The sequence below is a fragment of the Myotis davidii genome, unplaced genomic scaffold (genome assembly GCF_000327345.1).
Source record: "Myotis davidii unplaced genomic scaffold, ASM32734v1 scaffold168, whole genome shotgun sequence".
Taxonomy (NCBI): Eukaryota; Metazoa; Chordata; class Mammalia; order Chiroptera; family Vespertilionidae; genus Myotis; species Myotis davidii.
The window spans coordinates 3,103,623-3,116,349 of record NW_006383016.1 but is presented as its reverse complement, the minus strand read 5'-3'; the positions used below and the strand labels follow the sequence as shown (position 1 = coordinate 3,116,349).

The window sequence follows — 12,727 nt, the reverse complement described above, 5'->3', positions numbered from 1 at the left end:
TTCCCTGCCTGCCACACCCACAAACTCCTATTCATCCTTCAGGTTCCAGCTCAGAAGTAGCAAGAAGAAAAATAATCATAAAGCAGGGTTCCCTCTTCTGTTCTCTCCTAGCATGCCATAATTTTCCTTTATAGCACTCATCAAAGTCTCTAATGACATATTTATGTGATTATTTTATCACAGAAAGCTACATGAGGGTAGAGACCATCTGCTTTGCTCACACTTGTATTTATAGCCTATTACCATGTCCGGCACATAGTAAATACTCAATACTATGAAGTGAAAAAATTAATAGGTTTACATTTTTTTAATATACCAGAGGCCCAGTGCACGAATTCATGCACAGTTGGGTCCAGCCGGCCCGCCCTGATCAGGGTGGGGGGGTGATCAGAGGTGGAGCCAGCCGGGGGGAGGGGTCACAAACAGTTGGCCAGCTGGCCCTGCCCCCTGGTCAAACTCCTGGGCAAACTCTAGGTTGAGGGGACAATTTGCATATTAGCCTTTTATTATATAGGATATTTTTATTTATTTCAGAGAGGAAGGGAGAGGGAGCGAAAGAAAGAAACATCAATGATGAGAATCATTGATCAGCTGCCTCCTGCATGCCCCACATTGAGGATCAAGTCTGCAACCTGGGCATGTGCCCTGACCGGGAATTGAACCATGATCTCCTGGGTCATAAGTCAACACTCAACCACTGAGCCACACCTGTTGGGCGGTTTACATTTACTGAATACTTCCATTGTGTTCCCTCAGACTGGGCTGAGTGTTCCTGATACATGGTCAGTTTTTAATCTTTCCAACAACTCCCTGAGGTAGGTATTATTATTATTACCTCTAATGAATAAGAAACTTGAGGCTTAGAGGTTTCAAGAATTTGTCAAGGTCACACAGCTAAATGTGGTTGAAATATGAGTTTATCAACCTCTACAGCTTAGCTCTCAATCACAATACTATACACTTCCTATTTGAAACAGTCAACCTCCTTGACTGTGACCACCTTGAACACCTTCAGATTAGAATTAGTTGTTTCCTTCATTGTTTCTTCTTATCTTCTGACGTCAACTATCCCCCTATTACCACACATCACATTGCATCATCAGGACTTAAATATGTATCTGTGAGCACCATGAGTGCATGGACCATACTTAACCCAACCAACAGGCCAAGTCTAACCACCTAGTCCATACCCAGGTGCAATTACCATACTGGACAGTAAGTGCCTAATTAACCCCACACCAGACTCTCTCAATACATCATTGTCACTTCATAAAGAAAACAGATGCCATTAACGTGGGTGGACTAAGTAACCAAGTGAACAAATAGAGAGCTCAGAGGCAGACCAGCCACTGGTAGAAACTTGACATATGAGATCGGTGGCAATGAGAAAAGATTGGAGCCAGCATACACAGTTATTCATGTAAAAAGGAAGGAAATTAGGCCCATGCCATCCATCATACACAAAAATCAATTCTTAATAAAGATCTCCATGTAAAAAACAGAACTTTCAAACATATAAAATGATAAGCAACTGCAATGCTAATCGGGGAAATAAAAATTAAGATTATGATAAGATAATCATTTTTAAACCACTAAATTGGAAAAAATTAAGAAACCTGATTATACTGCTGCCAAATATATGGATCACTAGGAACTCTGGTAGGTATATATCTTACAAACCATTTTACAGAAAAGTTTGGCAATATCTAATAAGTTATGTTATAGTTATATAGCACATTATATGCAGTTAAAAAAGTGAATGAACAGGTGTAGCCACTGTGGAAAACAGTACAATTCCTCAAAACATGGAATTGCCATATGACCCAGCAATTCCACTTCTGGGTATGTACCCAAAAGAAGTGAAATGAAGAACTTGAGCAAATATCTGTACACCCATGTTCACAGCATCCTTATTCACAAGCCAAAGGTGGAAGCAATCCAAGCATCCATCAATAGATGAATAGATGAATAGAGAAACAAAATGTGGGAAAGTATATATATACACACACACACACATATATGTAGATATATGTGTGTGTGTGTGTATATATATATATTATACATGATATAGTCAATATTATTCAGCTTTAAAAAGAAAATTCTGCTACATGCTACAACATGGATGAACTTCGAAAACATTAAGCTAAATAAAATAAGCCAGTCACAAAAGGACACATATTGTAGGATTCCACTTATATGAGGTGACCAGAATAGCCAAATTCATGGAGACAGAAAGTAAGAATAGAAGTTGTCAGGGGCCAAGGGGAAAGGTAACTGGGTAGTTAGTGTTTAATGGGTACAGAGTTTCAGTGGGGGAAGATGAAAAGAGAAGCTGGATGGTGGTGACGGTTACACTACAATATGAAAGCACTTAATGCCACAAAACTATATACTTAAAAATGGTTAAAATGGTAAATTTTATGTTATGTATATTTTACCACAACTTTTAAAAATGAACGAGCAATGTGTTTCTAGTATTGTTTGTTCACCGATTTGTTTTAGTCTCTGTTGTAGACAATGCTACCATGAACATTCTTTTCCATGTCTGATGGCATATACATGCAAGAGATACTGTAGAGTATATACCTAAAAATGGAATTGCTGGGTCAACTATACTATGCCAAATTACTTTTCAAAATGGTTATACTATTTGATACAAATTATATCATAAAATGATAATTTATAAAAAGATCTTCAGGAAATGTTAAATTATAGCCAAAAAGAAGTACTTGAATTTCTCAACTTACCCAACCATCTAGAAGTATACTGCCCAGAAAACAGGGCTCCATCCAGACAATAGCTGCCACACTTCATTCCTTTGCTGGGCACCCCTTTCCAGAACATTGGCTAACTGATGCCAGCAATGGTGGGCACCATTCCAGGAGGGCGGAAGGTCTGGGAACTCTGAGGGAGGGAAGGCTGAATGAGATGGGGTACTGGTCTGGCAGCGTGCTCATGGGCTCTTTGGAGAGTGTAGTTCATAATCACAAATACTGCTCTTTGCTTGGTTAAAGGGTTGTTCTCCTCTCTGGGAAGTCCATTGTCTTTGATTAAGTGAGAACCTCGGAAGGATCCAGACCCACAGAGTGAGCCTGGAAGAGGAAAACAGCAAGCTAGTGAACACAAGCGACCTAATTTCAACTATTAGAAAACCTTTCTTCTAGCAATAGATTCACCCTAAGAAGTTCCAGAGAGCAAGCCAAAGGGTTAGAGGTCAAAGGGGAACTTTATAAACTTAGATCTGGGCAAGCACCCATGAGATAGGCTGCCTGTGAGGTCTTGGGCATATTCTACCATCTAGACTGTCAGAGTCCAGGACTGGAGGCTGGGGAAGCTAGAGGAGATGACCAAGGCCCTCCCCCAGTCTCTGCTGATGACTCAAATGCATCCAAGTGGTTGGCATCCACCCGCCAGTAACATGCTCAGTCAACATCTTAGTTGGGTTTTCTGTCTCATTAGTCTATAACCCATTCTCATCTTACCACAACCCACATTACCCCTTTTAACAAAAGTGTGGTCCCTAGGGAATTAAAACTGCTGCCAAGGCTTGGGTTTGACTATTCATGAAGTAAGCCATGCAGTCCACTAGTAAAAAGCTACTTCAAGCAGATGCTTACATACCCCCGCTCCCCCCGCCCCCGCCACCATATTCCAGACAGGTCATACTTGGCTGCCATCTTTTCAAGATTCCCTTCCACAAGTACTATAAAGCGCTTCCATATTCTGCAAACAAAAATTCTTCCATTACGTTTTTAAAAAGAATTGTTATTGAATCCATTGGGGGTGACATTGGTTAATAAAGTCATATAGGTTTCAGGTGTACAATCCTAGAATACATCATCTGTATATTGCATTGTGTGTTCACCACCCCAAGTCAAGTCTCCTCCATCACCCTCTATCCCCCCTTTACCCTCTAGTTAAAGCCCACGGGTACTGAACTTAAAGATTTATATAAACAGCTGTGGGCAGATCTTTTGCGATACTGTCCTACGCGGTCATGAAGATGGCACCACAAATAAATCGGCTAAGTAGATGTCACTTTAAAACCACTGGATGTAGACTAAAGGCTGCTGAAATCAATATGGATGGACCCCAAACCCCATTGATACACTTTTAAAATCTACAACTGGCAATGTTTTAAATGTCGGGGCCACGGTGTGTTATTTGGCAAGCTACTCCAGGGACCTCCGACGTCAGTCCACGTCCTGCCTGATGGTAGGAGAAAGACCTCAAAAGTCCTCCCCCGCTGAGGGCGCAGCCCGTGGGCACTCTGCCCCATCTGGGCGGTGTCACTGTGAAATGGCCTGCTTCTGCTGCTGGCCCTGCGTCATGTCTACTCTTGGCTCAGCACTTCAGTGGGTGCTGAGTCAGAACAGGTGCAGGAATTAGGTAACCACTTTGTACCCACATTTGAATATTTCAGCTCCTGAGCAAGTTGGCTCAGGTGTGCTTCCTCCTTTCATCTGCCATTAATCTTCCAGCCCGGATCGGCGGACAGCCCGGCATGACCTGAACGGGTTGCTTCATCGCTGTCATTTGATGAGTTGTGGACAGCGTGTTTGAAGCTGTCCTTTCATTGTCATGAGGCAACCTCTTTCTGTTGTGGAATCACTTCTCCCCTCAGAAGACATGGTTTGGGACCCTACCCTGAACCCGTCTGCAGGCTGTCATCAAAGGGAGGCATCATGTGTGTGGCCGCGGTAGCATCTCACCGCCTTTCTCCTCGCCCAGAGTGAGGCACCGGGAAGCAGCGCAGGCCCCTTAGACACTGAGCAGGGAAAATACTGTACTGTGTGCTGTGCACCCATACACAATACTCCTCCCCTTCCTCTCGTCTCCCCTACCTTCCTCTCTCTCTCTCTCTTTCTCACTCTCTCTCTCTCTCTCTCTCTCTCTCTCTCCTCTCTCTCTCTCTTTCTCTCTGTCGGCATTTATTACCCCCTGACAAATTATTTGTCTGTTTCCCCCAAGTGCATTGCAAACTCCATTAGACCTGGGGCTTTGTTTTATTCACAGAAAAACGTTCTCCGAACAATGTCTGACACAGAGTAGATGCTCATTACTAGTAAATACTTAACGAATGCATGAATGACTGTAGGCCATACCAAAAACCTTTTAGGTAAGCGTGCCCATGTATCTTTGGGGCTGGAATAAGTGTTTCCATCGTGGTCAAACACTGCATTGGCTGGATCTCACTGAACTAGGCTAGGATGTCTGCAGCGCAGCCCAATGCCTTGCAGCGAGAGAAGATGTGCACCCCTGGTCCCTTCCAGCCTACGGGAGGGACCGCTGGAGGAGACGGCCTAGAGCCCTGCTGAGGCTGGATGACTGCTCCTTTCCTGAGAAGAGCGAGATCGAACAATGGCCCACCTGAGCGGCGGTGGCATCTGCAGTAAGTAAACTCGGGAGAAATAACACAGCTGGATGGGGTGCGTTGGGGCCACAAGAATGATGTGGACTCAGATGCTACAGATGGTTCGAGGTTCCCAAATGAACATGCTTTTATTTTTATTTATTTTAAAATATATTTTTATTTATTTCAGAGAGGGAGGGAGAGAGATAGAAACATCAATGATGAGGGAGAATCATTGATCGGCTGCCTCCTGCATGCCCCACACTGGAGATTGAGCCCACAACCTGGGCATGTGCCCTGACCAGGAATCCGACCGAGACCTCCTGGTTCATAGGTCAACACTAAGCCACTGAGTCACACCGGCTGGGCTATTTTTATTTTTTCAAATGAGTATGTTTTCAGGAAGAGCTGGACCCACACAGATGGATTAGACACTGAGTGGCAAACATCCCACAGAGCAACACTCCCCAGGACGGGAGCTGGGCCCTGAAAGCTGCCAAATGAATTTGAAAGAATTTCACTCCCACCCAAGGTGACCTGGTGAATTCCTCTTCGGGTTGCTGTTCAAAGTGGTCTGGGTTTCCTCTGCAGGAAACCAGGTAGCTAAGACCCTTCTTTGGAACTCAGTTTGGAACTGACCATACATATGTCAGAAGCTGAGCTTCGTGTGTTGAGCCTCAAACTGCAACAGAACTGAGTTTCCATATGTAATAGAAGGGCGTTTAGGGCTAAAAGGTTCCAGGTTCGATTCCGGTCAAGGGCATGTACCTTGGCTGTGGGCACATCCCCAGTAGGGGGTATGCAGGAGGCAGCTGATCGATGTTTCTCTCTCATCGATGTTTCTAACTCTCTATCCCTCTCCCTTCCTCTCTGTAAAAAATCAATAAAATATATATTTTTTTAAAAAAAGAAGGGTGTTTATTTGCTTAAGAAACAGCATAGTATAATGAAACTATATAAGGGGAACTGTACCTCGTTTTATCAGCTGCTCACTTCCTAAAAGGCCGAGCAACAAAATAACTTATTAATAATCTAATATTTAAATAAATTAAGCGATTCTGCTGATTAAAAGATTCCTATGAGAGCCCTAGCCAGTTTGGCACAGTGGATAGAGCATCGGCCTGCAGACTGAAGGGTCCTGGGCTCGATTCCCGTCAAGGGCACATGCCCAGGTTGCTGGCTCGATCCCCAGTAGGGGGCGTGCAGAAGGCAGCCAATCAATGATTTGCTCTCATCATTGATGTTTCTCTCTCTCCCTCTCTGTCTCCTCCTCTCTGAAATCAATAAAAAAAATCTTTTTTTAAAAAAAGATTCCTATGAGAAACACTTTGAATAAGTAAACAGTCCTTTAGTCTAGCAGTTTCAAAACTGAAACACATTCCTATACTTCTAGTTTTCACATAGCAAAGTATCTCTTTAAATCAGCCAGCTCCTGGCCTGTAAGCCACCCTGCTGAATTTCTGTGTCAGTGATGCCAAGTAATCTCTTGGCTGTGAAAACATTCTCCGGCCGGCTCCCACAGACAAGGACAGATGGCATTCCAGTGAGGGTCCTCCCCTCCCTCTCTGTTGTAGAAAATATTGACATTTTTGCAGGAAGCAGATCCAGGTTCGCTTTCTTCCCAACTCATCTTGGCAATCTGAAGGTTTAGAGATCTGTGGTTCTACAGAATTGGGAAAATGCACTTGCCACTGAATTTAAAAAGATCTATGTCAAGGAGAGTAATGTTCATATCTAATTGGTGCTTGTGAAAGTCACACAATAGCAAATAATACACTGTGATCACAAAGTACTTTCAAACAGAAATGAGACAGGATAGGAAGGCAGAGAGGAGATAGCTGAAGAAAAAGGCTCTCTGAAAAATTTTAAAGTATCAGATGAAGTTTTTTTAAAAGATCCTTTCTAATCTACAACAGCAAGGTTATATTAGTTTTACTCAGAAAACCAGAGACAATTTACTAAAATTCAAAACTTGGGTATACTGTTTTAAAAAAACCAAACACTTAAAGCCCTAGCCAGGTTGCATCAGTGGACAGAGCGTGGGCCTGTGGACTGAGGGTCCCAGGTTCGATTCCAGTCAAGGGCATGTGCCTTGGTTGCAGGCACATCCCCAGTGGGAGGTGTTCAGGAGGCAGCTGATCGATGTTTCTCTCTCATCAATGTTTCTAACTCTCTATCCTTCTCCCTTCCTCTCTGTAAAAAATCAATAAAATGTATTTTTTTAAAAAAAGAGTAGAGGGTATTACTTTTTGCTGCCTTTTCTTTTCTTTTTTTAAAGGTGAATGGAGTACTTTATTTTATTTTTCTTTTGCTTCCTTTTCCAAAGCTATGCGGTGGTGCTTTTAGGACTGATGACCTAGAATATATGCGCAAAAGGCCTGTCTTCTCAAATCGACTCCAAAGAGCTGACTCCCTGATCCCAACCCCTTTTTGAACTGTGAAATGAGAAAAAAAGGAAACTTCCTTTGGGTTCAGCCACTGAAGTCTGGAGGCTGTTTATTTTAGTGGTTAGCCACCCTGATTAGGTGTGTGGGGGAGATTAAACAGAGCCAGGCCCAGAACAGTTTAGGGTCCAGCACTTTGGATGTGATAGACAAAGGCAGACAGACAATGGTAGTTGCTCTTTACTCCCAACGTGTATATGCTGCAAATTTGCAGACTTCTCATTCCCTGCTGGTCAGCCTCCCTCCAGTGTCCCCTAGACCTCTCTACCTCACTTCCTAAGTCCCCTTCTGCCCTCTGCAATCACACACACACACACACACACACACCAACTGCAAAATCTGGAACCTTGGCCTGAATATTAAGTTCATATTACGGAGGTGAGGTGGGAGGCAGCAAGGTGACTTATCTTGTGAGTTCCCTGGCACAGGTCTGGCCTGAGGCTCCCAAGCCAGTGGCATGCATTTCAACCTGTGCACATCCTGCTTCCCTACTAAGACTGCAACTTTTGTCTTGAAAGTCTTGTATCCCAGTGACTGCCACCAACCGGGGGCTTACTAGTAATATGTGTCCTTGATGGAAATGAGGCAGGCACAGAGCAACAGGAATCAAAACTGGGCAAGGGTCACCAAAGGGCCTAACATGAGAGGGTTCCCTAAATACACAGTGGGTTATTTTTGGGGTTACAGATCAAGAAGGAGGAGCATCACCTGGAGGGACAAAAGCAATACTCCATTTCCCCGGGAACTTTTCAGAGAAGACAGGGTTTTAGTAGATTTTACATATTCAAAAGCTGCGGGAAGAATGCATTATTGAAAAGGGCATTTTCCTCCTGCCTGAGGAGGAGGAGGAGACATGAATCAACAAGCAAAACAGCGCAGGGGAGGGGACTGCAGTGGGAAGTGGAGAGAGACTGTGGGTCTGGATTCTGACTCTGCCATTTACCAAGGGCATGTCCTTGGGCACAGGGCGTCCTGTGCCTGAGCCACTGTGTCCTCATCTAGACAATATAAAAGAGTGGTGATTCCTACTTCATCGAGCTGCTGCAAGGAGTCAATGAGATTATGCCTGGAAAGGGCCCAGCACAGAGCCGGGCTCAAGCTTCTACTGCAAATGCTGTGTGTGAGCAGATAGATGGTGAGCATCATCACTAGACTGTCCAAGAGAACGCCAAACTTTCATAAGATCGCAGCCTAACAAGAGAAAGAGGATGAACTCTTCCTCTTTATTCAGTTAATTCATCAGACTGGTAGGAGAGAGCAAAGTAGGCCATTCATAAATCTGTTTTGCGGAAGCCTTTGGCAAAATGTCTCAACAACTGCAGAGTCATTTAAATCCTAGCGAGTGTGCCAATTCTATCTTAACATTATCTTTCTCTGGGATAATATGCCTTTTATATTAACTTATGTCTTAGATTTTTAATAGGCTATTTTGTTTAATCTTGGAATTTCCACCACAAATTTTAATTTCCTGTGGCTAATCTTAGCAGAAACTTTCTAAAAGAAGGGTGCCAAGACTCGGATCTGTTTTCTTTCTTGCGGAGTTTGGATAGATAGTTATAAGAAACTGCCAGGGAAGAAAGCAGGTGTGCTTCACCTCCCACCAGCTGACTGGTGGCTGTGTTTTAGTAGTAACTATGTTTCATGCCAAGTTACAATCTCACATTTCAAGGGGTAAACCGGATGGCAAATTATTCATTGACTACACCTGAAGTTGCATTTTTAGTGTTCCCTTCCACTTATCTGATGTCCACGTCTTACACAACAGTGTGTTAGTTATCTAGGCTGTGTAACAAATTACCCCAAAATGTAGTGGCTTGAACCAACATCTATTATCTTGGAGTCATTTCTGGGTCAGGAATCCACGTGTCGCTTAGCTACATCCTTAGGTTTGATCAGGGAGCTGGCTAGGGCTTACAGTCATCTCAAAACTCAGCCAGGGAAGGATCTGCTTCTAAGCTCCCTCAAGTGGCTGTTGGCAGGCCCCAGGTTCTCACTGGCTAGTGGCCAAAGACACCATTGCTTGCCACATCAGCTGCTACAAAGGGTTGCTTGCTCACAGCATCACGCCCTCTCCAAGAAGGAGAGAACCAGAGATGGAGAGAGAGAACTTAAGTGCTATAGACTGAATGTTTGTGTCCCCCAAAATTCATGTGTTGAAACCTAACCCCCAAGATGATGGTCTTAGGAGATGAGATAGCAAATTAGGCCTCTGGAAAGTGACTAGGTCATGCAGATTGAGCCCTCAAGAATGGGATGTGGGGCCCATGAAAGCCACTGAAAAAGCTCCCTGGCACCTTCTGCCACGTGAGGATGCACAGGAAGTCAGCAGTGTGCAACCCAGACGAGGGCTCTCACTAGAACCCAACTGTGCTGGCACCCTGATCTTGGACTTCCAGCTTCCAGAACGGTGAGCAATACATTTCTGTTTTTCATAAGCCACCCCGTTCTATGGTACTTTTGCTGTAGTGGCCCAAACAGACTAAGACAGTAAGCAAAACAGAAGCCACTCGAGTCTTACCAGAGCCTAATCTTGGAGATGACATTCCATCACTTTTGCCATATTCTATTTGTTAGAAGCAAGTCATGAGGTTCAGCCCACACCTGAGAAACGGGGAGTTCTGGAATCATCCCAGACCCGGCCTCCCGCACAGAACCCCAGGAAGGCCGGCTTCTCAAGCTAACCCCACCCAAGAACCAGCTTGCTTTTTTTTTCTTCTTGTTATGTTTTCATTTCTAGTCTGTGGTAGGTCACAATTTTTGTAAAATAACTAAAAATTAATTTCTAGAAAAATAAAATAACAAAGACATAAAAAACAACCCCATTGATCCACCTGTTGGATGTTGCAACAAGGTCAGATTGCTACAAAAATGTCTAAACAGTCTCCGTTCTGCTGCTTACCGCATCTGGACCAGACGCAAATGGTTGTGGACTGCCATCAGTCTTGGGCCGTCTTTGGATCAGCGCCGACTAAGGATTTAAAAAACACAGGTGACTCTTCAAGGCTTTTACATGATTTGCGCTATTCTCTTGGCTATTCCTGGATAGAGGGGTTCTAGGGCAGAAAAAAAAGAAAACTAATCTCACTCCACTCTCTGTGGTCCTAAAAATGGGACCTTTTGTTACAATTAAAGTCTAGGGTGTGTGGGATGATGAGGCTCCAATTTAATATTTTACCCCAAAGTCCTCTGTGTGCCTCCTTTTCCTGTTTGCCGTCTGGACGCTAGAATTAAGCCACGCTTAACTGAGCGGTCCAACGGATACTAGGATCACCAATTCACATTTTACAAGTCGGCCCCCTCACCAACTAATGTCAGAGATGAAGTTTGAATGCCCTTCCCAGTCTGTTCAGATCCCTCCAAACACCTCAGGCTGTGCTCTCGCTCGCTGAAGCGTGCCGCATCTTCCCCTCCCCTCCAGGTTTGTTTCTAGGTGTTTCAAACATCTAATCTTAATGAAACCATAAACTCACCGAGCAAAAGTACTCATTTCATACCCTCCCCGGCCTCCAGCACAGCATCAGGCAGTTCAGCGGAGCCTCAGTAGAAACCTGAATTCAGCTGGCATTTACCAGGCCCAGGACCCGAATCCCCTGTCCAGGGAACAAAGGGGTGTGAGCAGGGCTTCTGTCCCAAATCCCCCACATCAGCCCGCATCTCTCTTCCTCTCTCTTCCAGCCTCGTCACCACCCCCATGCCATCCACCAACACTTAAAGCAGAAGCGGACTCTGCTCCCCTGGCTCTTTGGGGCAAACTCTCATCTCCTGTGCAATTACCACACTCTCCCCCAGAGAGAGGAGAAAGCCAGGTGGAGGGAGGGGCCTTTAAAAACCAGTCGTGCTCAACTCCCTACACAGCTGCCAGCCCTCAGTTGGGCATCCCTTCCTTCCTCCCCAAGGAAGGGAATGAGGTGAATAGCACCTGCATTTGCAAGCCCAGTGCAGGCAACTCTGCAGGCACAAAGGTGGGCCAAACAGGTTTTTTTGCCCTCGAGAATTTCCAAAAGCTGAAGCACACCAATCGGCAACTAGAACACAAAGTGGAAGGTGCCTAGTGTTGCAACGTTGGCCTATGGAGAAAGCACCGTGGGAGAGCAGATGGGGGAAGTGATTAATTTCAAATGGTGCCAACTCAGAGGATGTATCTTTGGGTTAAGCCTTGCAGAATGGGTAACACCAATAATGGGTGACACTCGAGAGAACTTCCTACCTACCAAGTGCTGTGGTTGGTGGTTGGCGTGCATCTCATTTGGGGCTCACAAAAGGCCTGTTGGGAAGGTGCTATTATTAGTCCCATTTTACAGTGAGTAAACTGAGGCACACAAAGAGTGAGCAATTTGTTCAAGGTACAGGCTAGTAAGTGGTGAAGAGGGTATATGAGCTCATACAGGGTAACTCTAGAGCTGGTGGGTGCTCTGAACCCTCAGTTAAGGAGCAAAGGAGACCACGAGGGAAGGCCTAGCATTGTGAGGAGTCTGTGAGGCTGAAGCAGGCGGGGAAGGGAGGTGCTCTTTAAGCGCGATGGCAGCTGTGGAATCTATATGTCAAACTCTGGACTTTATATATAATATTTCCTCTGACCTCACAACCTCTCTCTTTGACAGGTACTATTCTCCCCATTTTACAGATAAGAAAACTGAGGCACAGGGAACTTAAGTAACTTACTCAAAGCCACACGCCTGGCAAGCATCCGAATCCAGGGATCAGCCTCCTGAACCCACTGCGGGAGCCCAGTGTTCTCGGGTGGGTGGAAGCCCTCTGCATGCTGCCTGTGCCTCGACTTGTCCCCCAGTCTACACATCCTGCCCCTTCCCACCGGACTTCTCCCTGACTCCTGACCCCTCACTCCCACCCGGGCATTCAGCCTCGAACGCCCAGCCTACCCGCACAAGGTTGGGAGCCACTGAGCACCCACAACCCCTGCTCCCAGAAA

At 45.0% G+C, this 12,727-nt stretch overlaps 1 long non-coding RNA gene across 1 annotated transcript; it reads right to left on the bottom strand.

The window, feature by feature from the left end:
- Positions 1–2,753: 2,753 nt before the first annotated feature.
- Positions 2,754–11,360, bottom strand: LOC107181681. Its single transcript, XR_001512368.1, has 3 exons — positions 11,268–11,360; positions 10,697–10,850; positions 2,754–2,904 (listed from the first exon to the last, which is right to left on the bottom strand). It is a non-coding gene; the product is annotated as an uncharacterized LOC107181681 (long non-coding RNA).
- Between the last annotated feature and the right edge of the window lie 1,367 nt (positions 11,361–12,727).